Source organism: Aquarana catesbeiana, linkage group LG04 (assembly GCF_042186555.1).
Source record: "Aquarana catesbeiana isolate 2022-GZ linkage group LG04, ASM4218655v1, whole genome shotgun sequence".
In the NCBI taxonomy this organism is placed as follows: Eukaryota; Metazoa; Chordata; class Amphibia; order Anura; family Ranidae; genus Aquarana; species Aquarana catesbeiana.
The window spans coordinates 646,458,987-646,484,552 of record NC_133327.1 but is presented as its reverse complement, the minus strand read 5'-3'; positions in this window follow the sequence as shown (position 1 = coordinate 646,484,552).

Below are 25,566 nucleotides of genomic sequence, written 5' to 3'. Positions count from 1 at the left end.
GGCACTGGTGAGGCTGCATTCCCAGGCACAGGTGAGGCTGAATTCCTGGGCACAGGTGAGGCTGCATTGCTGGGCACAGGTGATGCTGCATTCCTGGGCACAGGTGACGCTGCATTCCTGGGCAAAGGTGACGCTGCATTCCTGGGCACAGGTGACGCTACGTTCCTAGGTACAGGTGAGGCTGCATTGCTGGGCACAGGAGAGACTGCGTTGCTGGGCACTGTTGAGGCTGCATTGCTGGGTACAGGTGAGGCTGCTTTCCTAGGCACAGGTGACGCTGCATTGATGGGCACTGCTGAGGCTGCATTGCTGGCCACAGGTGAGGCTGCATTCCTGGGTACAGGTGAGGCTGCATTGCCAGGCACTGGTGAGGCTGCATTCCCAGGCACAGGTGAGGCTGAATTCCTGGGCACAGGTGAGGCTGCATTGCTGGGCACAGGTGATGCTGCATTCCTGGGCACAGGTGAGGCTGCATTGCTGGGCACATGTGAGGCTGCATTGCTGGGCACACGTGAGGCTGCATTCCTGGGCACAGGTGAGGCTGCATTGTTGGGCACTGGTGAGGCTGCATAGATGGGCACTGGTGAGGCTGCATTGCTGGGCACTGGTGAGGCTGCATTCCTGGGCACTGGTGTGGCTGCATTGCTGGGCACTGTTGAGACTGCATAGATGGGCACTGGTGAGGCTGCATAGATGGGCACTGGTGAGGCTGCATAGATGGGCACAAGTGAGCCCTACAGTCTTTATGTAATTCACTTCTGAACTCTGCACTCAGTTTGAGGTGACGCTGCATTCCTGGGCAAAGGTGACGCTGCATTCCTGGGCACAGGTGACGCTACGTTCCTAGGTACAGGTGAGGCTGCATTGCTGGGCACAGGAGAGACTGCGTTGCTGGGCACTGTTGAGGCTGCATTGCTGGGTACAGGTGAGGCTGCTTTCCTAGGCACAGGTGACGCTGCATTGATGGGCACTGCTGAGGCTGCATTGCTGGCCACAGGTGAGGCTGCATTCCTGGGTACAGGTGAGGCTGCATTGCCAGGCACTGGTGAGGCTGCATTCCCAGGCACAGGTGAGGCTGAATTCCTGGGCACAGGTGAGGCTGCATTGCTGGGCACAGGTGATGCTGCATTCCTGGGCACAGGTGAGGCTGCATTGCTGGGCACATGTGAGGCTGCATTGCTGGGCACACGTGAGGCTGCATTCCTGGGCACAGGTGAGGCTGCATTGTTGGGCACTGGTGAGGCTGCATAGATGGGCACTGGTGAGGCTGCATTCCTGGGCACTGGTGTGGCTGCATTGCTGGGCACTGTTGAGACTGCATAGATGGGCACTGGTAAGGCTGCATAGATGGGCACTGGTGAGGCTGCATAGATGGGCACAAGTGAGCCCTACAGTCTTTATGTAATTCACTTCTGAACTCTGCACGTTTTTTCTCTATCTTATATTCAAAACATTTGGTATTCATATCTCAACAAATTCTAAGAAGTATCTTTTTTTTCATCTTTATTTATGGAAGAAATGTGAGAAACAACGTATAGATCATACAATCATTCCATAAACACATACCACCTACACTGCATATATTATTTGAGGAAAATATGCTTATAAAATAGTTTACCATTTGTCAATAATAAAAAAAAGAAAAAAAACGTCCTCGTATTTCATTTTTAAGATCTGGTCACCTTATCCTAGGTACACTCACATGTCGGAATCTACTCTGCTTTTTTTCAGGAGGAATTCATGTCAATGGGCAGACTTTACAGGGTACTATTTAGGAACAATTAACATCTCTAGATATTCCCTATAAAAAAGCAATTCTTCACTTTCTGAGTTCAGGTCCACTTCAAGTGCATTTGGGCAGATCTTGATTCTCTGTTTGCATGATTCACGGAGTCCAGCTTTTCTCTTTGAGGATTACAAAGTGCAGTATTGGGAAGAATGGAACTTTGAACTTGAACTTGTGTGGCTTTGACTAGGGGGTCATAGAGATCTCTTCTCTTTGTCATATGTAAGGTTATGGCCAAGACTGCCATGTCTTCGTAGGTTTGCAGTTGTGCCATACTCTTTCAATGTTCGGAAGGTGGATTGAGATGTTCAAAGCTTGGGATATTTTTTATAACCTAACCCTGCTTTAAACTTCTCCACAACTTTATCCCTGACCTGTCTGGTGTGTTCCTTGGCCTTCATGATGCTGTTTGTTCACTAAGGTTCTCTAACAAACCTCTGAGGGCTTCACAGAACAGCTGTATTTATACTGAGATTAAATTACACACAGGTGGACTCTATTTACTAATTAGGTGACTTCTGCAGGCAATTGGTTCCACTAGACTTTAGTTAGAGTTATCAGAATAAATAGACTGAATACAAATGCACGCCGCACTTTTTTACATATTTATTTGTAAAAAATTTGGAAAACCATTTATCATTTTCCTTCCACTTCAGAATTATGTGACACTCTGTGTTGGTCTATCACATAAAATCCCCAATAAAATACATTTACGATTTTGGTTGTAACATGACAAAATGTGGAAAATTTAGAGGGGTAGAAATGACTTTTTTAAGGCACTGTAAACACAAACCACTGGACTGTTCTTCTGACTCAAGTGTGCTGTGAAGATGCGGTGTGCCTGGCTGTGCATGGTGGGGGATCCCTTTAAACTTGCGGCTCCTTAGGGAGTGTGCTACACACACACACACTGCACAACTGCCAAAATAAATTGCGGTAAGTCTAGGTAATGAAGGTTGTTGGTGCAACGTCTGACACTCCTCTTTCTGTGACTGGGTTTAAAGGGGTTGTAAAGGAATATATATATATTTTTTAAATAACAAACATGTTACACTTACCTCCACTGTGCAGCTCGTTTTGCACAGAGTGGCCCCGAACCTCATCTTCTGGGGTCCCTTGGCGGCTGTCTCAGCTTCTCCCAGCAAGAACTAACCACCTTTATGTGAGCTCTCTCGCATGGTGGTTAGTTCTTGTGGGCGCGCTCCCGTGATACAGCCGGCGGCTATAGCCACTCACTGTATCACTGGGCCCCGCCCCCTGGCGCGCAGCGTCATTGGATGTGATTGGCAGCAGCACGAGCCAATGGCTGCACTGCTTTCAATCCATCCACTCTAGCCAATCAACGGCCAGGCTGAGCGGCGAAGAGGACATCGGGGGCAAGCGCAGCAGGTTTAGTGGCTCAGGTAAGTAAAACGGGGGGGGGGGGGTGCCGGTATTGTCGGATGTTTTTTCACCTTAATGCATAGGATGCATTAAGGTGAAAAAACGTGGACCTTTACAACCCCTTTAAGAATACAAAGTAAAGCGTAAGCCTTGATGGGCAGCCTAGTCTATAGGAACCCCCCTGACATTTCTGATGATGTTTTGTAAGCACAGCAGCTGACATAACACAAAAAAAAAAAACTGTAACAAATGTGAGACTAAAAAAATTAAGTAATAAAAAGTATACTGCGCTAAATGCTAAAAAAAAGAGGTTGAGTCATGTTATCACACTTCCACCCACACATTCAACCCGGAAATCAAGCCTTTACTGAGCCAGTGGCTGTATGGATTAACCAGGCGGATTTCACAGATTTATTTATACCTGCTGTTCACTCCGGGTGCCAGGACATTAGGCACTCATACATGTGAGTTGAATACCTTTATATTTTTTGGAATAAAAAGCTCTTCATCAAGGGTACTGCGCAATGAGGCTTTTTCTATTATATCTATTTATATGAGGAACATTCAGCGCAGCCAAACATCGGTCCAGAGGACATCCACAGGGGTCGCCCCATACGCGCATTTGACCTAACTAGCGATAGTTGGTCCACTCCCAGGGGTGAGTGCACATCTACTAGGGGGGGCACCCTATTTAAGCACTTAAGAAGCACGGAATCATCCATCTATTATTCAAGTCACAGCACTGGATACTGTTCCATCAGCATGAGCACCTTTTTTTTTCACTGGAGACTGTTTTTTAATTTTATTAATTGTTACCAGTGTATCACTTTTATATATATTACCTGTATGTAATTTTTTAGCATTTAGCGCAGTATACTTTTTATTATTTATTAATTGTTTACACCAATTTCACACTGCAGCTGCTCTAATTATGTGGTAAAGCAATTAGTTTTCTTTATCCATATTAACACATACATGAGGCTTTTTCACTTACTTTCATCCTTTGGCGCTTTGGTTCATTTTCATATTTTTTCTAAAAAAAATGAAATAATTTATGTAAAATCTGCAAGCGCTTTTTTTTTTTACTTTTGAAAAGCATTTTTATACAGTTGTAATGTATGCTTTTAAAATACATAAATTCACAAAATATAAATCTGGAACTCTATATTCTTTCAGACAAGATCTGCAAAAAATAGTGAAACACCATTTTATATTTCAAAATACAGGGGAAAATCGTAAAGACACTCTTGTATAAAATTTTGGAACATATGCGCGCATAAAAACAAATGAAATAAGGGAATGAGACAGAGAACTATTACGATGAAAACATGATTTTTCTTTTTCTTTCAACTCCCAGGCCTCATATTATGGAATATGTTAGGCTGCTGTCTGCCCAGTCCTGCTGGTTTCTTTCAGATGTAGCATGTGGTTACCACTTGTGTTCCTCTGTAAGTTGTAACACGGCATGGCTATACACAGTAGTGGCACGAAAAATAAAGTTTAGAGCTAGACTTCTTTGGCCCACATGTAAATATAGCTGAGACATTAAGAAGCAGGTTGATGGGTGAGGATGATATATAACTTTTGATTAAACAATAAAAGACTTGAAAGCCCTGGATAACTCCAGGTAATACAGTTACCACCAACAATGCCCTGCCACCCACCCAGCTAATTATAACGCAGATAGCCCTGATAGGCTTCTTTTGGACACTGATTTTTTTCTATGCAATACTCCACAAAAACAATTTTAGAACTGGTTTAATGATCTGTTTAAATAAGTGAAGACTTTTATTACAAGAAGTTTTTATATTACAACTGTATCCCTACCAAAGCCACCGTACTGTTAAAGTCAGCCTATCACATACTTTTACTGTGGAAAAGGAAAAAAGAACAGTGCCAACCAATGAATCCTTGTGTATGTATATAAATACATACAGTATCTCACAAAAGTGAGTACACCCTTCACATTTTTGTAAATATTTTATTATAACTTTTCATGTGACAACACTGAAGAAATGACACTTTGCTACAATGTAAAGTAGTGAGTGTACAGCTTGTATAACAGTGTAAATTTGGGAAACTGAATTAAATCAAACTATATCAGAGCAAATGAAACATAAAGTCATAGATTATGTATACTCCACGTCAATAGATACGAGAATAAAAGAAATGAACTATAAACTGTTAACAAAATGGTATTATGTCCCAACAAAACTCCATAAGATTAATCCAGAGATATCACCGTTATGTTGGAGGGAGTGTGGGTTGGAGGGCGCACATGCTCATATATGGTGGCAGTGTACTGGGATCCAACCTTTCTGGAGAGGTACTGAAAATGATTAAAAAGATCAGTGGGGTTGAGATTGGGCAAGATCCCTTGCAGTGTTAAATATAGAGCAGCAGTAATACCGTATCTATTAAACGCAGCGAAGGCCCTAATACCGAGACAATGGAAATGAAAGAAAACTCTGCTAATAAAGGATTGGCTCAGAGAGGTGGATAAAATTAGACTGATGGAAGAACTGATATCTTCACAAAATTACCTTAGACAAAGATGGAATTTGGAGAGGATGGTTGGGGATTGAGGTACCACCCTTCGAGGTGGATATGGGGGTCCCCCCCCCCTTTTTTTTTTTTTTTTTTAAATTTTTTTTTTAGATTTTACTTTCCCAAAACTTTGGAGGTAATTCACTTTTTGATGGACTGGAGTTAATGGGATTGAGGTATCAGGGGAAGAAGGAAACAAATTATATATACATTTTTAGATAGTCATACATTAAACAACACTTTTTTGGTTATTTTATTATAGGTTCAGGTTAAGTTAAGAATTTGGGTAAGAGGGATACACGGCAATAGGGTGGAACGGGAGGGTAGGCATATCGTGCAATCCCCCATAGACCCACCCCCTAATATTTGATTAATTTTAAAATTTATTTTAGGAGCACTGGGATAATAATATTGGGAATTTATAGGTGGGATAAGTTTTCAGTCCCTCCCCCCTCCCCTTCTCCTCTCCCCTCCCCCATCCCCTTTCCTTCCCCTCATCTCCCTCTTTCCCCCTCTCCCTCCTACCCCCCTCCCCTTTTCCCTTCCCTCACCCCCCACTCCACTCCCATCTTTCCCTCCCCCTCCCTCCCCTTCCTTTCCCCCCCTCCTTTCCCTTCCTCCTCTCCCTTCCTTCACCCTCCTCACCCCCCCCCCCCCCAACCCTTTCCCCCTTTTTTTTTTTTTTGTCTCTTTCTCTCACTCTGCCAGCCTCTGTAGAAATTGTAGAAATTGTATACGTTGGATGTTGGGAGTGGGAAATTTCAGAGTAAGAAGTATAGACCGAATTTGGTATGAATTTTTTATACTTCAGGAATGTTAAATGTAATGTGTTATGTAAACATGTAATGTATATGGTTGTATTTTTATATGTTGAGACTTTTTGTACTTTTTGAATGTTATGTCTTTTCTTAAAAATAATAAAAAAGAGTTGAAACAGTGTAAATTTGCTGTCCCCTCAAAATAACTCAACACACAGCCATTAATGTCTAAACCGCTGACAACAAAAGTGAGTACACCCCTAAATGAAAATGTCCAAATTGGGCCCAATTAGTCATTTTCCGTCTCCGGTGTCATGTGACTCATTAGTGTTACAAGGTCTCCGGTGTGAATGGGGAGCAGGTGTGTTAAATTTGGTGCTATGGCTCTCGCTCACTCATACTGGTCATTGGGAGTTCAACATGGCACCTCATGGCAAAGAACTCTCTGAGGATCTAAAAAAAAGAATTGTAGCTCTACATAAAGATGGTGTAGGCTATAAGAAGATTGCCAAGACCCTGACACTAAGCTGCAGCACGATGGCCAAGACCATACATCGGTTTAACAGGACAAGTTCCACTCAGAACAGGCCTCACCAAGGATCGGGCAAAGAAGTTGAGTGCACATGCTCAGTGTCATATCCAGAGGTTGGGAAACAGACAGATGAGTTCTACCAGCATTGCTGCAGAGGTTTAAGGAGTGGGGGGTCAGCCTGTCAGTGCTCAGACCGTACGGCGCACACTGCATCAAATTGGTCTGCATGGCTGTCATCCCAGAAGGAAGCCTCTTCTAAAGTTAATGCACAACAAGGCCCACAAAGAATTTGCCAAAGACAAGCAGACTACGGACATGGATTACTGGAATCATGTCCTGTGGTCTGATGAGACCAAGATAAACTTATTTGGTTCAGATGGTGTCAAGCGTGCGTGGCGGCAACCAGGTGAGATGTACAAAGACAAGTGTGTCTTGCCTAGGGGGGCTACAGTTCATTGAGGGAACCATGAATGCCAACATGTACTATGACATACTGAAGCAAAGCATGATCCCCTCCCTTTAGGGACTGGGCCACAGGGCAGTATTCCAATATGATAACGACCCCAAACACACCTCCAAGACGACCACTACCTTGCTAAAGAAGCTGAGTGTAAAGGTGATGGACTGGTCAAGCATGTATCCAGACCTAAATCCTTTTAAGCATCTGTGGGGCATCCTCAAACAGGAGGTGGAGGAGCGCAAGGTCTCTAAAATTCACCAGCTCCGTGATGTTGTCATGGAGGAGTGGAAGAGGACTCCAGTGGCAACCTGTGAAGCTCTAGTGAACTCCATGCCCAAGAGGGTTAAGACAGTGCTGGAAAATAATGGTGGCCACACAAAATATTGACACTTTGTTGTCAGCGGTTTAGACATTAATGGCTGTGTGTTGAGTTATTTTGAGGAAACCGCAAATTTACACTGTTATACAAGCTGTACACTCACTACTAAGCAAAGTTTTATTTCTTCAGTGTTGTCACATGAAAAGATAAAGTAAAATATTTACAAAAATGTGAGTACAAAAATTTTTGTGAGATACTGTATATATATATATATATATATATATAGATATCTAGATATAGATATCTATATACATTATTATGTATTATGGACCCGAAAAAAAAGAAGAGGGTCTAGGCTGTTCTGTGCAAAACCAATGCACAGAGCAGGTAAGTATAACATGTTTGTTATTTTTAAATTTAAAAAAATAGGACTTTAGTATCACTTTAAGGAAGTGCACGGCCTGAAGTCAGCTCTAGGTGCACGGCAGGGCTCCATTTTGTTTGGGAGTGATATAGCGGAGATATGCTGGACAGGTGGAGAAGGCATTGGCTCTGAGTGTCCCTCCTAAATACAACAGTGGCAGTAGTGGTGTATATGAAGATAGTCGACTAAAGTTCAGTCATCTGTTCAAGAAAAGGTACTCCATGTGCAAGTCAGTGACCAATTCTGGGTGTCCAGTGTAGCCCAGAAGAACCCACCCTGGATTAGGCCTCTTATGTGGCCCTTACTAGGCACCCAACGAGAAGGGGAACATGAAGGAGGTACAATCCGCCTACCCCCTACACGCAGGTGTGTCAGCGGGGTCCCAAACAGCTTTAAGATTCGTAGTATAGAGATCCCATCATATTCAGCAGCTCCTGCGGGAGTAAGCGTTATACTGACACGTATTTACTTTCTGGAACATATGTGCTGGTTTTGAATACTGTACATTGTCTCCCGATAAAGGTTCATGCATTTGACACTTCAGGGTTATTTCACACCCCACCTTTCACATACAGTATACAACCATAGCGCTAAGGATATACATAGCATACTGGATTAGTTTGTTTGAACAACTTGAAGTCATTTCAACAAGAACAAAACCTCCTTGATGAGGCCGCCATGAAAGAATATGAAGGTACATGGTGTATTTATTTCCTGTAGATACTAAACTACATTGTAAATGTATATTATCTGTCAGAGCTGAAAAACTGAAAGATATGTAAAACACATACAGTATGATAACTGGAAACATGTTGCATAAAACATATCTGGAAGTTTGACTGAGCTCTGATGAAACGCTAGATAGTTCACACAAATGCCAGGCTGAGCTGAATTAAAGTGAGCTATAGTTTGATCTCAGTATCCTGTTCCTGATTTCTGCACACTGATGGTGTAGTGGGAGAAAGGAAGGTATAGCTTGGCACTGACCATTGATAGTCTCTAAGAGACTTTTACATAGGTATCGCCATAAACCTAATATAAACCAACAAAGTTTTGGTAATTAAAGTAAACGCGGTGTGGGGGTACTTACCTGATTGGTAAGGTTGGATAGGAACAGGTGGAGTTTCAGGGGTTGGATACAGGCAGGTCCTTGGAGAGTCTTTAGTCAGAGGACAACTGCCTTTGTGGAATCTTCCCACTCTCCTTCCTCTCCTATTTTAATTTTTAGTTATTGTCCTTTGGTTATGGACTGTTTTAGGTTGACCTTGTATGTCTTAATCTTAGATGGTTTCCCTGCATTTAAAAATCCAGAATGTTTATTTAGACCATATGGATCAATGGGGGTTATTTACTAAAGTAAAAGTGCAAAATCTGGTGCAACTCTGCAAAGAAACGAATCAGCTTCCAGGATTTATTGTCAAAGCTTAATTGAACAAGCTGAAGTTAGAAGCTGATTGGCTACCGTGCGCAGCTGCACCACCAGTTTGTGTGTGTGCCAGGTCTAGTAAATCTCCCCCAGTGTCTCTTATGTTTATCGTTGAATTTGCTGAGCATTGCTTAAAGTGGTTGTGAACCCTCACATATAGCCCCTGACCTCTGGCGATACACAAAGATGAAACAAATCCTTCTACATTAGGTTGTACTTGTCTATCTACAACCTTCCCTTCTCTACATCCATTGTAGGTGCAGAATTTACCCAGCATCTCTCCTGGGTAAATTCTGAAATTACACTCTGCAGAGCTCAGTTAGGAGAGCTCTGATAGGTGATTGGAGGGAAGGGACACACCCCTCTGCACACAGCACACAGGAACAGAGTTGGGGCTGTCAATCACAGTCTGTGTGCTGGAAATCCCACCCCTGTCACCTTTTTTCTCTTGGTGTCAGGAAAACCCATCAGAAGTGAATGAGGCAGCAGAGAAAAAAGAGACTTAGTGCTCTGGATTCATGACGAGAAAGGGACTGACACTCTGCAGGTATGTTGTAAGTGAGTCTCAGCATCCCCTGTGTCCCTCCTGCAATCAAGTAATGCCAGTGATTGCACCTTGGGTGCACTTTGGGGCCTGCAAATCATTTCTACTACTGGAGTAGTACTAATGGAGAAGGCCGAACCCCCAGGCCTCAACATATATCGGACCATGAGATGGCTTGTGAGGTAATACTAGTTGGAATAACGAGAGCTTTCAGGCATTTGGCCATGGAGTCCCTGAGTTCTCTTGGTCCCCAATTCCTGGAGTCGGAGGGACTTTGGGATGGTTCACCCAAGTGATTGGGGGTTGAGCCCTCCCATAGGGAGCTTGAAGAGCCAAGCCAGGGTGTGAAGACAGAAGTCGATTCTGTGCAGCACATTGAGGGGGCATGCACCCCAAATGCAGGATCATGAGCATAAATTGGAGAACAGGATACTTCGCACGGATCTGTTCCCAACTCGGAAAGTTCAGAATCGAGCTTAGCCCTTGTGGGACAATTGAAAAGAATAGCTTGGGTGCTGACTGAGCTGATGAGTGAGACTGTGGTGGCAATAAATAAATCAGGTAGTCAGGGATTACTATAGATTAGAATTCCAGTACATTTCTGAAGGGTCATTCCATATTATTGAAGGAGAGTGGCGAGAACTTTACAATACTAATGTACTGCACTTGAAAGTATTGGCCCTTCTGCTCCCTTGAAGGAGACAATCTCATCCCTGAGACATTTTGCTGTGCTATGAGGAGTTCAGTTATGGACACCACATCTTCATACATAATATTGTGTTGTTGTGTCTAGGTGGAGAGGACGTTTATGGTTATCTAAAGCATCCTTGTAGCGGCAGCGTGTGGATTTGCCTGACCCTTGCTATGATATGTTTAGCAGTTAATTGAATTTTTATATTTGTCTAAGTGTATTGTGACAAGAGCCTTATTCTTTATCGGAAACCTAGGTGCCTGGTGTATACCATGTAATGGTATGAAAGATGGTTATAGAGTTGCAAGTATTTATGTTACGTAAAATTTGTTATGATTGGTTATTCTAGCTATTGTGGCCAGAGATCTGGGTCTGTAGTCAAGCGTGGCATGGTGTTGTGCCATAGAAAAGGAGGAAGGGCAAGGTAAGAAGGGAATAGTATACTTTTTAGGTTGGTGCTCCACTCTCCACCCAACCAACTTGGGCTGACCCTTCTTTCCCCATAAAGAGTATATATACTGGGGGGGGGGGCTGCTAGTATTGTGATGTGTGGGAGGAGTAAAACCATGGAGAGCTGCAGTAGGTGGCATGCGAATGTGTGTCTTCCTCTCAGTGGGACTCAGCTCAGGGCCTAATCCAGGTTTTTGGGAGGGTAACTTTGTGAGGGCACCTTGAGACTAAAGACTTAGATCACTGGGGGCCCAGGGCCATGTACCTCCCCGCAGGATAGTTTGAGTCTGTAAACGAGCTGTTAATGTTTGGATGTTCTACCATGAATTGGACCCTGTAATGCCATTTTACCATTCAGTAAAGAAAGCTGAAGCAAGTTTCCTGACTGGACATTCTGTAATGGGCAAGTTACCATGAGTATGACTTCTGGGATGATGTGGACAGTCTACATACCCTTGTGAAGTCTTATGTTTATTGAGGGCAGGTGTACTGGTATATTTTCCTGTGGCCCTTGGGTGTCTGGCAGAATATGGAGGATTCCACTCCTGTCCTGGATTACAAAAGAGTGAGGCTGTTCTGCAGAAGCTTGTGTACACTACAGCCTGGTACAGATACCAGTGAGCCAGGTAAACAACACATGGACTGTGAGGTTGCTGCTGTTTTGGGCCATATGGCCATAAACAAATAGGCAGACACCAAAGGGCACAATATTGTGAAAAGTACCCCAGCTACAAGGAGAAGGTATCCCAACCTCTTGGGCCTATTATCTACAGTACATCCCTGGTGCAGAAACTGGTTTATCAACCACTGTACTACACACAATTTTTTTCACCGGTTGGACAAGCAGAACCAACAATTCAATGATTGGTCCAAATAAAAATTAATTTAGATCTGCAAAGCAATTTGTGCTACATATACAGACTATTATATAAGAAGTATGGGACGCCGGTCACCCAGCCCGGTATATGCAAGTAATGGCCTCAGCCAGTGCCGCTTCACTGGCCATGCCTCTAAAGCATTTCACCACGCCCACTGGGGCTTTATCATAGAGGTGAGAGCACCTCTATGACTAAGCCGGCGGTGGGCAGGGAAAAACTCATCACTGGTGTGGCCAGTAAAGCAGTGCTCGCTGAGGCCATAATTTCAGATTTTAAAATACACATTAAAATCACAAAATTGCTGTTTTAATTTTATATGTTGGCTGGAAGGCTCCTTCATACTCTGGCTCCTAATAGCTCTCAGCGACAATGGCTTTACTAGAATTTTGACATCTTCCCAAGGATCTGACCATAGTGTAATGGCTTTCCAACAAACTGCATGATGATTGATAAACATAATTTTAGAGAGTACAGCTGCAAGAGACTGCTATCCTTCTTATGGCCTTGAGAGAGGAGCTATCCTGTCCTTGGATTCTCCAAGAGATACAAGAAGCTGATAAGTTATTCAACCCGCCTATGTCCACCCAAGGCTAAAATATCTGCTTTGGTTGGAATTGGCCTTTTAATAAGCTTGTGTGGGCCTGCTTTTACTCATACACCAGCCTATATGCCTCTCCTATGCAACAGCTCTCTTTAAATTAATAAATGCATCCGTGCATGTTCCAGAAAGGCAGCAATGTATAAATATTTTGTCTGATCCACTACTGTGCATATATATATTGCGTTACATCTTGTAGCCGGCTTTCCATCAAATTCTCAAATTCTGATTCCCCTGGCAGGCGGTCTTCATTTTTCTCCTCTTGTGTAAACGGTAAGAGAATCCTAACAATCTTACAGAACCTTCTGGTACGCATCTGAAAGAAAACGAGAAACCTCACAAACGGCTTGCATACAGATGGAAAATAAACAAACTCAATTACAGTATAATATCTTCAGCACAGATTCCTAACCTGCTGTGAACAGGGGGGACCTGGAAAACATCATCGTTGGGTACCTCCCAGAGGCACACCTTGCAGCGAGCGAGAGTCATTTATCAAAGTCATCTCGTGACTGAGTGATGTAACACTGATGGAAAAACAACCCCTGATTCATAATGAAACCACTCTGTTCTCAGGTTTGGGAGCCTGTGTGCATCCCGTGTTGTTTATTATGCCAAGCGTGGGCTGGTTGGTCGCCTGAAGAATTTAATATTTGTTCAATTTCGCTATCTCAAATGACTTTACTGAATGTTTATGTTATTTAATCTAACAGTGTGTCTAATGATTATTCATGACATTATAAATGTTGCCGTGTGCATAGGGTTTTATGTTTTCTGTTTTTTTTTACCTTTTTATTTGCCTGTTACAATTAAAAGGTTATATTTGTTTGTTAAAGTGGTGGTAAAAGGGCTTTTTCTTAATTGGTTTCCTGCAGGTTTATGCCATAATGTGCTATATGCACCGCATACTACCAAAATGTGACAGACTTACCTTTCAAACAGAGCCTTCCAGCACTGAGCTGTCACCGCTCCCAGCACTTCCAGCTTTGACCGGTCTTCCTTTTAGATTTGCGCTCTCCGGCTGTTGGAATTGACATGACACGATGATGTCACTCTCATGCATGTTAATGAAAGTCACCATTGCAGCGCGGCGCTCTCTGCGTTCTGGGCCCCCTCAGTGTGCCCTAAATGCAGAAGTGCACTGCACATGTTCCACTAATGTCATCAGCTGGAGCCAGTACTGCTAAACGGTGCAAATTTAGGCCACTTTTAAGGGACCTGCAGGTAAGACTTACTAAAAGCTTACCTGTAGGCCAAAGTTTAACTGTAAAGTTTACTACTACTTTAAGATTTCAGATAGTTTGGGATTTAGAACTTTAGATACTGGCCTTGTTAACTATGTAACACTTTTTAGGGTCATGCACACAGCTGCAAAATGCATGAGTATCCAGAACTTGCGTAAAAACGTGCTACATACTGGGCATGTTTTTACTGCTGCCCATTGACAGCAATCACAAGATGTAGCTGTACGCTTGCACGTGTAGGTTCTTGTGTAAAACATGAGTACTGCTTTGAATGCAGAATAGATGTGTTTGGGGCATACGTCTATTCACATGCTTTAAGAAAGTACCATCCCATGCCCATGTGCAAGCAAGCCTAAGAGTGTGTCCACTGTGTAGCGAAGAGTAGAGGATGTTTGCTAGTCTCTTGCTCAGGGCTCACTTACTGGTTGCTATGATGGCAGAGGCTGCCAGCATTCTAGCAACCAATAATGCATTCCTTACCCCCTTCATCTGCCGAATGGAAGACTCCCTGGCTGACAGCTGAATGTAAACAAAGTAAATGGGGGTGCTAGCTGATGCCATTAACCAAATGTTGCAATGGCATCAGCTGGAGTCGTAATAGCCAGTGAGCCCTGAGCAGAAGCGGTGGCAGTCAGAATACCTGCCAGAAAATTTAGCATTAAAAACTGTCAGGTGTTGCAATCCCTCTCCTCTCTATCCAAAACTGGAAAACATTATTGCTTTTATTTATTCTTTAATGCATTCTATGCATTAAGGTAAAAAAAACCTTCTGCAACTAGTTCAAGCCAATAGCCCCCCCCCCCCCCCCCCCCCCCAGCCCAAGGTAATACCGAGTCTTATTTTAATTTTGGCAACAAGAGACACAGTAGGGCTTATTTTGAGGGTAGGTCTTATCATGTAATGTGTATTTGCCAGTTCCTGTGCCCCCTGTCTTCTCTTCCCCTCTCCCTCCCTGCCTGTCAGCTCAGTCATTAACATTTAGCATTACGAGTTATGGTGCTTGTAAAATCCTATAATTCACTCTATTTCAGTATTATATAAAGTACGATGTGTGTGTTTCTGTAATATTACTGTGCCAAATACCTTCGTTACAGCGCCATTGGGCGCTTACGTGCACTGGAGAAGAGGAGGAGAGCAGCAGGAGGTCAACTGAGCGCTGAGTGGTGCTGTAACGAAGGTGTTTGGCACAACGATATTACTGAGACACATACATTGTACATTATATAATACTGTAATAGAGTGGATTATAGGATTTTACAACCACTTTAAACTAGGGCTTATTTTTGGGGTAGGGCTTATATTGCAGCCATCCTGGAAAATAACAGTAGGTCTTATTTTCTGGGTAGGTCTTATTTTCGGGGAAACATTGTACTTACCTGAGCCCCATCTTGATTCAGCGATGTGCAAGAGAGCAGTGTCTCTCCTGGGTCTCTCTCCCCTCATTGGCTTAAATAAATTGTCTCTTGCTGCTGTCAATCACAGCCAGTGAGCAAATGAGGAGAAAGTGGGGGTGGGGCCAAGCCCCACTCTGGGTGTGAATAGACACACAGACTGCAGTTCAGGAGCCAGGACGCATGAGCCTGCTATGGGGACACTCAGCAGGGAAGAGGAGCCAGGAACGCCAGTGGAGGACCCTAAAAGAAGAGGATCCGGGCTGCTCTGTGCAAAACCATTGTAGAGCGGGTAAGTATCACATGCTGGCTATTTTTTTTTAAAAGTCATTTTTTTCTTTAGAATCACTTTAATAATGATAGGGCTTGTTCTACTTTAAAGCTCTAACTTTTTCTTTTTTTATCATGCTTTTATTGCTGTCTCTGTCACCTTTAGGCAGATTCGACCCTCTGGTGACCATTTTCCCTGGGACTGAAAATGATGGAAAAATCCAAAAATTGGAGCTGCCACCTGAACGGGAATAGAGGGGAAATCTTCCAATGGGGGTCACATGTTCCTGTAACAACTGGTTAAGAGGACTTTCGCTTTGGAGGCATTTTACCTTTCTATCGTGTTTTCAGGACAGGAAATGAAGGAAGATCTCCTCAAATAGATGGACACAGTTCAGATGACAAAAAAACTAACAGGACTTTTTACCATCCCATACCCTTTTTGGTATTTTTTTTGCTGTAAAAATGTTGCAATTTATGTATCTATTTGTGTACTATTGCAGTTCACCATGCAGCTTTGTGCTCTGTTGCATTGTGTCTTTTTCAGTATTTCTTTGGTGGGTCTATGATTAAGTGCTGATAAATGAAACAAGATTTTGGTTTTGTGGGATTTTGTATAGCACTGTTGTCTTTTTCAATAAATGACTAAAGGAGCAGATGTTTGGAATGCTCTTTGCTCTGTCATAGGCTCCCTAAATTCCTTTCTTATTTGGCAGGCCTGTAAGGGAATACCTCACCCCGTGTGCTTTTTTTTACAGGCTTTGGTGCTGACTCACAAGCCATTTATTTACAGAACTATTTCACCCTACTGGGCTCAATTATTTGGGGAATGGTTGTTCTGGTGGCCATATGAAGTACATAGAAGCAAAGCACAAGTAGACATGCATGAAGTATGAGAAGAAACTGGGGCATCCTTGAGCAAACCCACCGAGGAGATGCTGTGTGCCCCATTCAGTTAGTTTACCCGTTGGAAACTGATCCTAGGATGCAAGTGCTGTAGGACAGTGTTTCTCAACCTTTTTTTAGTCAAGGCACCCTTTAAAATTATGGATAGTCACGTGGCCCCCCATTCTAAAATGGGAAAAAAATATTCTGATACTTTTACATAATGCAACGTCCAGACATAGGGCACCCAAAATTAGAAGTGATTTATTCTTCCAAAGCAAATACACTTTTGCACACTGGTACTGACTAGTATTCCAATGTTTCTTTTCTCCCTCAGTTTCTCTCCATCAGTCAGCTAATGTCACCTCAGTGTTGAAGGAGAGCGGCATAGGAAGGTTAAACAAGGATGCTGTGGAGGCAACAGACATCCTCATTAGTGACTGATGATGTCATTGGTTGTTAGGATGTCAGTGTCTAGAAAGTCATAATGGTGTACAATGAAAACCTGTGGCCTTGTGTAACTAAAAGGCAGGCTTGATCCACCCGCTGGCTTGTATACAATTTGTGATCAATTTTTATGCCTTTTGCAAGGACACCCTCGTTGAAAAAGGCTGTTGTAAGTTGAAGATCCTGAAATACTGGTGGATTATCTATGTAATGAGCTATACAATAGTTCGATAAGATCACTTGGCTTTATTGTCACTTGCAATCCATTATATTGTGATATATAAGTAGAAATCACTTCTGCTGTGTGTAATCTGGACTGTAGATGATAATTGCTTTGGAACTTCTTCCTTTTTTGCTGCTGTATTATCCTTCTGCAGTGTGGACAGGGTTAAACTGCATATCCATTAATTCAGAAATGCAGCAGCCATCTTGAAGGAGACCATCTTGTAATGGATCTCTATGAAGTGTATCTAGTGCAGGGGGCAGCTATTTTGGCTAGGTCTGGAGCAGCCTGGAGGACGGTGATTGGATGATGCAACAGAGCAAGGAGCATGTGGTCTGTAGGCTGCTGAGAGGAAAGGAAAGAGAACAGTTTTAAAGGCTGGAGAGGTGTGGAAAAAAATGGGCTGCTAGCTGAACGGAGCCCTGCAATAGTTGACCACAATCGGGAGAGACTACTCATCATGCACAGTAAGGTGTGATGTGGATGCCTGGGGTGATCACACTGTACTAGAAAGCACTCTCACCACTTGTAAGGAACCACTTATAGGAAAAGAGGGACTGTCTCAACTGAATTGAAAGAGAGAGATTACAGCAACTTTATCCATGCCTGACTTGAACTTGACTTTCCTGAATCAAAGCATGTGCCCAGAGACCCAGAATAAGGTGCCCTGGGTATTTTGTCTATTGGGAGCTGTTGTGCTTTATTCAGGGACCCCATACTGTTTTTGGGTAAAATCAGTTCAGTTCTGTGAAAGCAATACTAAAAGAAATAAAAAAACAAAAAACAAACTTGTTATACTTACCTGCTCTGTGCAATGGTTTTGCACAGAGTATCCCCGATCCTTTTCTCGGATCCCCTGCCGGTGCTCCTTTCTCCTCCCCCCTGCCCAGTGTCCTCATAGCAAGCGGCTTGCTATGGGGGCACTTGTGCGTGCTCACTTCTGTGACAATGGCTCCCACTGCTGTCTCTGTGCCAATGAGAGGGAGAAACCTGGGGGGAGAAGCTGCTCTCATTCTCATCGATGGATCGAGATCAGGCTTAGGTAAATATAACCTTCATTAATTGGAATGCATGGAGGTAGAAAAACCTTCAGCCTTTGTAGTCTTGACCTCTTCTCCATTGATACAGTGCTGTGCTTAGCCTAGGGCTGACTGCGTAACCGTATGATAAGACGTATGGCAAGAATACAGGTGAAAATAAAGTCGAAAAAAAAAAGAAAATGCAGCTGCCACATCTAAGGACTGATAAGCTGCAATATATTACATTCTTGTTCTTTGAGTTTAGGTTTATTTGATGGATGAACTCCAGTAAAGACTCTTATATATGTGAGCTGTTTTACCTTCAAGATTGATTTTTATTTCTATCCATCCAGAGTTAAAATATATGGATAAAACCCTATCAGAAAACAGCCAGAATACTGACTCCCCCCCCCATGCTCCAGTGGAGAACCAGCGTTGGGGAGGAGCGGAGGATCAGGTAGGTAAATCTTCTTCTATTGTTACCCTAGATTTCAACAAGCAATTAACCCGTGCAGTGCAGGCACAGCCCCACTGTAAGGAATCATTATTTTAGTTGCCTGGAGTTGGGATTTAAATGACTAGGTCCTTGTTCACAGTGGTGCGATTTGACAGTTCCAAACCGCATGACAAGTCGTGCCCCATTGCAGGCAATGGAACTGTTTAAATTGCCACGACTCATGTCACAGCAACTTGGAAAAAAGTTCCTGCGCTAATTTTTTCTGAATTCATTGCGACTTGCATAGACGTCCGTTAAACGAAGCCGCAATGAAATCGGAGGTGCAGATCGCACTGATCTGCGACTTTGAAATCTCACTGAAGTAGCGTGATTTCAAACCTGCACTCATGTGAACCAGGGCTGAAAGAAACTGAAGCCTTATTGTTCCCGTTGGTGTGTCAATGTGTTTCTGGTAGCTGTTACAGGGCGGATTACCATTAGGAATGCAGGAGAGCCCATTATATTAAAGAAGCCTTAGGCACGCGCACAGGGTGATATCTTAAAAATCATAGTTATCTTTAAAGTGGTATTAAACACAAAACATTTTTTTATATATTGCAGCTTACCAATCCTTAGATGTGGTGGCTGAATTTGTTTTTGCTTTTTTTAGGCTTTTTTCCTTCTGTTTCCTCCTGGTAATCTGGCCAATAAAACACCTCCGGTAGTAGGGTACCCCACTTTGCATGAAGGAACACAGGGGCACCTCTGGACATCAGAAGTGTCAGTCTGGGAGGGGGGGGGGGGAGTGTTAGATGTACTAGCAGATTTAAATACACTAACAAATTGAAGCCAAACTCCAGATCACACTTTTCAAGCAGTTACAGTAACAGTTTTTTTTTTCCTTTGGGGAATTAAGGTTTTAGGCTGGGTTCACACTATTGTGAATTGGATGCGGCTTTCCCCGCATTCCAATTCGCATGTCAGGAGACTGTGACCGTCTCTCAATGGAGCCAGTCATACATCTCCGAGGCGGCTCCGGACCGAATTGCAGGAGTCCTGTGCGTCTTCCTTATCCGTTTCAGGTCCAAATTCAGCCAAAAATTTGGACCGAAATCGGACCTCAACCGGGGAACAGGGATGCACCAGAACCCCTGCTGTGAACCGCTCCGCACTGCAGTGTGAACCCAGCCTTGCATAATAAAACTAAAAGTTGATCATTGTAAGCACCCCTGTCAGTGGTAAATGTCTTCTTTCATCTCTGAAACGGCTACATTTCCAAGAGAGCTTTTTTTGAAAAACAACAGATTTACTGGTCAGATCACTAGGTGAAATAAGAGAAATAAGCCTAAAAAATAAAAAAAGAAAGCCTAAAAAAACAGAAAACGAATTTGGCCACCACATCTATGAATTGGTAAGATGCAGTATAATAAATGCTTGTTTTTGGGTTTAATACTGCTCTAATACTCTTACTTTTAAATACAGTTTCTTTCTATATATAATAATAATATATATAATAGAGGACAAGAAGTGAGTTATCAACCTCCCTTGTGGTGACACAGAAGGCAGTAAAATCCTGACTGCGATTCTAAACCTTCCTTGGTCTAATGGAAACAATTTTGTACTGCTATGTATGCCCCTTTTTGGGGATATAGCCCTTCACTTGTCAAATAGACCAGAAATGGGGAAGTTTCCTTCGCTTCTTGTTCTAAAGTCTGACAAGTAATCAGGACATAAGGAGAAATCTACCAAAAAGGAACAAAGATGACAAAATGTTTACAGAGGTTTAAATCCCCCAAAAATGTTTTCTCTGGTGTTGGGCTTTACCTTGGAGCCTTCAAGAGTTCCACCAATAAAATAAAACACAAGTAAACCTGTAGAAGCCTCCAGATTTTGACCATCTGTCAGATATAAATAATTCACTGGATAGTGCTCAGGGTCGTGTCTGCTGGCCATCCAGTGAATGTGATCAGCCTTTAGATCTTTAATGTGTGCCCACCCAAGGGGAGAGTGCATGTGGGAGACAAGGACAATTCCCAGACTTACAAAAAAACCTACTGCTATCATATAAGCGACTTTTATGTTCCGATTGTATGACATTAAATACAGCTAAAACCATTAATCAAGTTTACTATCCATGACAGCACTATGTTCTTTTTCATTTTTGTCTTGAAAGTCATTTTTTTTTCTTCAAATTTTACCCTTTCTGGATCTGAAACAACCGGCTTGATTAGTTTTATAGGCTTGACTATTCATCACCATGTCTATTTTTTTTACATATGATCTGGAATAATCTATTCATTTCCAAGACATACACTTTTCTTTTGAACTATTGCCACCTCCTGTAAGTTTTTACGATCCCAAGAAATTGTAAATCTTACCATAAATGTTTGAGAAAAAAAAAGTGCTATTTCCCATTGAATGATGTGCTAGTGACCCACTGATCCGCTTTGTAAAGTATAGCTTTCACAATTCAGATAGACCAACATTGGTCTGCTGTGTGTTAATGTGTTCTGTACATATTTCCATTTTGTCAATGGAAACAAATTTCTATTTGAAGATTAAAGAACACCTGTCATGAGAAAAATATGTGGGCTCTCCCTACTGACCTTACGTTTCAGTAAATACTAGTTGCCTAGCCATCTCTGGCTTTAAAGTGTGTTTTTTTTTTATAGTCTTCTCCTCCACTCCATCAATTAAAAGTTGGTCAAGCTATACTCATAACTCATCTTTTCCTCTAACATTGCTCCCTGAGTCCTCCTTCATGGTCCAGTGCCAGTCCTCTGCTGGGCTGAATGCTAAGAAACTTATTGGAAAGCCAGAGCATCAAGAACATGCCCTCTGGGAGTGCATCATTAAGCCACCCTGTGCCCAAAAGAGATTGTTGAAGGAAACGGTGCCACATAGTTACTTGAGCACTCTTCTAGATAGCATTCAGGACTTGGCTGCCACTGAAGGACAGAAGAGGAGGAAGAGGACCTCCCATGTCACATGACCAGACTGAAACCATCAGGGAACTAGCTATGTATACAGAATATTAAACAAAACATAAATACTGCGGGGGCTTCTGTGGCAGGGGGAAGACTGTAGGCAGGGGCTGTTAGAAAGATGGAATTGGGCTTTGATATTTTCACCAAAAGGTGGTAGAGGAGGCAGTCATGGACTGTCATTCCCGCAGCCTGATCACGCTTCATGCATATGTGCAAGTACAATCTAAACTGGAGAAGCATACTTTGACATCTTCATATTGGGTGCCAGAGGACCTTGTCTCTACTTGTGCTATGTGTAACCTAAAGCCAATTTGCAGCCACCTTCCATCTACGAGCATGAACTCCAGTTATTGTTTCTTGATTTCCTGATAGGGACAACAGTGAACTATGTCTTCCTATTTTGTGTTGAAAAGGTCATGCAGTCTTCACAGAAAGAAAGTGAGGGGGGGAGGCGCCAACTTAATAAATCCTACTGGTTTCAGTGTATTCAGTGTATTTTGTGTAAGGTATAAAACTTACAGGTCCATGGGGTGGAGTTGCCCATCAAAGATAATAACATCCTTGGGTGCTTTCATGCCACTCTGCGTGCTCAGGAGTATTCTGGGAGTTTTCTTCCAGGTTCGCAGGCTCCAGCACTGAGATTTGCCGGAGCCGCAATGACGTCACTCCACGCATGGGAGCCTCCGGTCACGGCACAGGGTCCTGAAGAAACAGCGCGGGTGGTTGTTCCTTCAGAGCGCATGCTTCGATGACATCATCAGTGGTGTATATAGTAAATATCTCCTAAACGGTGCATGTTTAGGAGATATTTACAGCACTTACAGGTAAGCCTTATTATAGGCTTACTGGTTATTATACCTTATTATAAGCTTACAATTAAACAAGAACACTTTACTTCCTCTTTAATGATTGGGTTTATAGATACATTGTACGGACTGTAACAACATATTTGAAATTACATGGTAAGTATCAATGTTGGCAAATGGTGTAGAGGTTTTACATTGAATGCTATGAAATAACAGGTTCCTTCAAAGACATTATACATGATTGTCATTCTCTATGGCAACAGCTTTAAGAATCTCCCTGGCTTTAAAAGTCCATAACTCACAATTATCTGTGTGGTCTTTTCTCTTGGAGACTAATTATAATGACTTAAAGCTTAAGTGGGAGTAGCATCCATATGCTGTGCTGGTATAATTTGAAAACACATTTAGAAAACTCATGATATTTATAAAGGTTAAACCTGTCTTCAGATGTTTGTATAAAATGTAATTTAAGCGTTCTGCTCTGCTTATCCAACCTGACCTTGGTCCAGGCAACCATTTCTAAAGGGAATTTTAGCTAATCACATATTTCCCATAAAAGGTCACAATGTTTTTGATAGCTAGTAGCCATAAATATCTCATATAATCTCAATAAATGATATATAAACAGCCAAACCGTTCAAGCATTCACTTTAAATCTCTGGGAAAAGCTAACTTTATCAACTACCCAGGTCATTTGCTGTCTTTTAAAAGATTATAGCTCTGCTGCTTTTACATTCTTTGAAACATATTCACATCCACCCAGGGTAGTGCTGTACTCTGCCCATAAGCCACAACCCAAGTCCTTATTCACCAAACCTAATTCTTATTTATTGCAAACAACAGCTTTTTTCCAATACATACCCATATAGAGTTCTTGAAAAAGAGACAGTTTGTATATGTATTTTATTAAACCTAAAATCCAGATTAAACAGATGTCATCTAAGTACAAGAACTGTGTGTATTTCTACTTAAATCTTGGTGTACTTTGTGTATTCATTTGAGCAATTTGAGTACTTGATTCTGTACGGGAGTTTCCTGTAAGAAAGACCAATTACCTGATGCCCTGTCTCTTTGTGCAGGGTGACTAGTCTTGTATCCTCCACTTCCTGAAGCCTGTAGTGGGAGGATCTTCTTGGTCCTACCCACAGCTCTGCTCTCTGCAAAAACTGTGATGCAACCCATCTGGTGTTTATTTAATTTAGTCTCTAACACCCCCTCTTCCCACTTGTAACCCTAGCCAAGCCCTAACATTAAGTTGATCCCTTTCAATCAGCCCTTTGTTTGTTAAATTACAAGTTTTGTTTGTGTGAGATGTTATGCCAAAGAATAGAACTGATATTTCATCTCATGCATTGGAATACCAAGTAACACTACCCCCCGCAGGAGCCGCCGATGATGCTAGGTCCTCTGCTGGTTCTCTGGTCCTGGCTGGAGCCTCACTTTTACTGGCACCACCAGAATACCTCGGCCGGGGACTCCCAGTGGTCACACAGAAATAGCACACACAGGTTGTTGTAAAATAAACAGTCTATATTAGCAAACCAAAGTAGAAAAGCAACACGGTTAATCAGTAGTTGAACAATTAACACATAAGCAACCAGTGTGATAGCTAATACCATGCAGTAAACCCAGGTACCTCTGGGAGTGAGCTCAGTATGTACTGCATTACTAAGCATAAACAATAGCCTACCACCGGAGAGATTATGCCTCAAGTGACTGAAATGGGCTAACAATAAATGCAACAGACTAGTTCACTTGAGGACTCTTGGACCAGCCGGACTAGGTTTAGGCTTCAAAGTTTGACGCGTTACCCTTAACCCACCTCTACCTCCAGGTGGGCCACAAAATCTGGACAGTTCTGGGTGTTAGCGTCTGCCAGCTCAAGTGGGGCCCTTTGACGTTGGCATGCATAAACTGTGGTGTTTTGAGGGACGGAGAGTTCAGGGGCAAGTAGATGACAGGTTGTCCTCAGCCAGTGGGTATACACCTTTAAGTGCAGCTGGGCAATGTAGGTGCATGCAAGAAGTTGGAAATGCACTGTGAACAGGTGATTTGGAGGAGTGAAGTTTAGCGTTCTGTGCAGCACTTGCAGTGTAAAAGGAAAATGGGTACAAATAGAGTCAGCAGTCTGGGGTGGTATCAACTATGGAAATTGTCTTTGATCTTTCTGCTTCCAGTGGAAAAGGGCAGCAAATAGCGCACTCTGGCTTTCTCTTAGAGGAACTGGATGAATGTAGGGGGAAGATACCCCCTGGGTCTGATTTGCAAAGGGGAGTCGTTCGTTAGTCAAAGCTGTTAGGTGGGTCCAAGACCCTCTCTCCCGATCCTATTGCGGTAGTCTCTAGATGCTGGAGCGCTCTCTCTGCATGGTTGGGGGGGGGGGTAGGCCGTAGTTGGCAATGCAGCAGCAGTGGTTCAGACAGGTGCAGCTCTCGGCAGTTCCGGATAATGACAGCACCACCTCAGATCCTCTAAGTAGCTCGGCATTCAGCTCGAGACCCTGTCCTCCGAACCCTGGTTTGGCCCTGTTGGGTGAAGTCCAGCCCGGCCTGGTCTGGTTCCCCGAGCTTTGCATTTTATCTCTTCCTTTTTTGCTGGTCCTTGTGGCCCTTGTAGTTGTAACCCCAGCTTAACTGTATGCAGGGTCCTCCTTTGAGACTACATTTCCCAGAATGCTCTGGGCACCTGTATTATAGCTATGGCCAAGCAAAACAGTGAACACTGCCATCTTGTGGGCAAATAGAATTCTGCATTCCCAGGAACAATGCCCAGTGTTACACTTGGTTGACTGATGACCCTAAAAAAAACAAAAGAAATATAGCTGGGACTTAAGAACACGGACACTTTGATCTCCCTGTACAATGTGCTTTTTTTTACTTGTGTTGGTTTCAAATCTACTCACTCCAATGTCTCGAAGGTGTTTGTTAACTTTGGTGATTGCAACATGAATGACTATCTAGATCTCACCACATTATTTTTGAGTTCAGCTTTAAAGTACTACCAGTCTGCAGACAACATATTGTGGAAATTAGGCTATCAGGATAAGCACGATTCAACTGAAA